Source organism: Patiria miniata, unplaced genomic scaffold (genome assembly GCF_015706575.1).
Source record: "Patiria miniata isolate m_02_andy unplaced genomic scaffold, ASM1570657v1 HiC_scaffold_27, whole genome shotgun sequence".
In the NCBI taxonomy this organism is placed as follows: domain Eukaryota; kingdom Metazoa; phylum Echinodermata; class Asteroidea; order Valvatida; family Asterinidae; genus Patiria; species Patiria miniata.
Window position 1 is genome coordinate 7,781,241 of NW_024037066.1, and position 2,325 is coordinate 7,783,565.

A 2,325-nucleotide genomic window follows, 5' to 3' on the forward strand; every position below is an offset into this window, starting at 1 on the left:
AGACACAAACTGTTATCGGTCAAAGAAAAAAAAATCTTGTATCTCCCGCAAGATTTAACCGTTGTTTTGGTCAGTTTTATCATTCTGACTATCAGGAATGTTTTCAAAACAAATCTATTTTTGTTGTAAAAAGCCTCTGAGCCATCAAACTGATTCCCTTTTGGGGCGAGATAACGTCTAGAACACCATGGAACTACCTGCATGCTATACGGCAGGCCAGCTCTGACTAGAATTTTCAATCATGGCACTGTTGCAAAACTCTGAACGTAATGGCACGTCCGTTTACCTCGGGTAAAAGAAGAAAAAAACAATTCCCGAGTTCGAATTCCCACTGGAGTTGCTGAATTGATCCCTGGTTTTCATCCTCTGGTGTGGACTATTCTCCAGAGGTTTTTTACTCCTTCCTGCTTCTTGAATGCCAGATTTATCTGTCTGGTCTCCTCTCCAAACAAATGTGTGCCCTGAGGAGAGACTAGAGCTAACGCATTGATTGGATTGCCCAAGAGAAGCCGGGAAAACAGAATCCAAGCACAGCAATCTGTGCGCTATGCTTGCATCTTTGAACGATCGTTTGGGGTTGCTCATAATGATTGAATATTTGGTTGACTTTTTCGGTCAATTTCTGTCAGAGCTGTCCGTGCCTATTAATACCCTCCATTTGGTTTGCATGCCATATTACATGTATATCCCAACCAGATATGGAAATTTATTCCCTTTTTTGTTATTATAAAATAAATATTGTACTCGGACCTACAAGTATGCAGTATAATACCCAAGGTCAGATTTTTTTTAGCTGTTCCCAATTTCCATGGCAGTGGTAATTTTCATGGTTGCTGCTCCTTTCAAAATATTTTATAAAAGTACCAAAATTGTCGTCAATATCCTTTGGTTTGGAGGAAGAAAAAAAAATAGTAGTTTAAAAAAACTGGGATTGTATACACCTTTAAAAAGCTCGTAATCTTCCATACTGCGTTTGAGCGATGATTCAGATGTTCAACCGGAAACTCGGACTTTTACTTAAGCCCCAATTCATCGCTGTCGTCTGACGACGATAAACAGGTGCAGACTGATTGTATGATAAGTACAGTTTCAAACTTATAAAGAACTGTTTATAAGCATTGACAAGAACATAGATAACTTTTAAACGAGCAGTAAATTTCTTTGTTCAAAACAATATTTAAATCCCCTTTAAGTCAACGTAAGCAATTAATTCAGACGTTTGTGGTGAAAAAAAACTGAATAAATAGCACTTTATTCATGTGTATAACATTTTGGCCAATTTAAGATTCATTTTTTCCCCCACAATGTTGGTAGTGATTTGTGGTACCCACTGCTGTGTTTCAGATTAAAACTGGGCCACTGACCCCGGCAAGCTCGGTGGTTGAGCGGTAAAAGACATCTGCACTTGTGTGCAGGAGGTCTTGGGTTCGAGTCCTGCCTACGCAAGCTTGTGAATTTATCTCGCAAGCTCACTGAAAGCACAAAGCGTACAGTGCTTGTAATATAACATTATGTCAGTGAGGTTTTTTTCTCCAAAAAGAAAGAAAAGAAGAAAGTACTGTGTTCCAGAGGTTAATTTCCGAGATGTTTAACCCACTTAATTGGAACAGACATGAACCGAACGACCTACTCGGCCGAATTCCAAGAAAGATGTGTTGACATGGTGGTTACCATGACAACTTGGACGTAAGGAACCCAAATGGGAAGTGCCTAAATTGCAGCTGCATTTTGGAGGAAAATTAGACGGACATCATGTCCTTAAAACCCCAAAAGAAAAAAACATCCATTTTGTGAGTACATTGTATCAAGAGCAATTTTCAACATGTCCGGTGTGACGTCGTCGGAAATTCCAGGGAAAAAATCCTGAATTCTCCAGAGAAATGAACCATGATTTTCCTAGAGATGAAACCTTTTGGGTAGCCAATGAACTGCATGGCCCTTTAATGTCGGTTGATTTTCTGACAAAGCCTGTGAAAATCTAGCAGGTTGCGATCACTCTGTTCAGGAAATTCCGCATTATGTTTCTTGCATGTCACGACGGTGGATGTCCATTGTTATTTTTTTGGAGGGGATGAGGAGGCGTGGGGGGGGGGGGCTGATGATGTTGTAGAGTTGGATCAGTTCATGTTGAGGATATTCAATTTAATGATTCCTGGCAGGTTCTGGAAGTTATTTATGAGCTGGAGTGACCTTGCACTTTTAGGGATGAAACAAGTGTTTGTTGTTCATATTGTGAAGAAAAAAATTGACAAAATTTGACAAATATAAAACTGGATGTTTTACCAATAACAAAGGTTGTTTAAATGCAAGGAAACTGAGGAATAG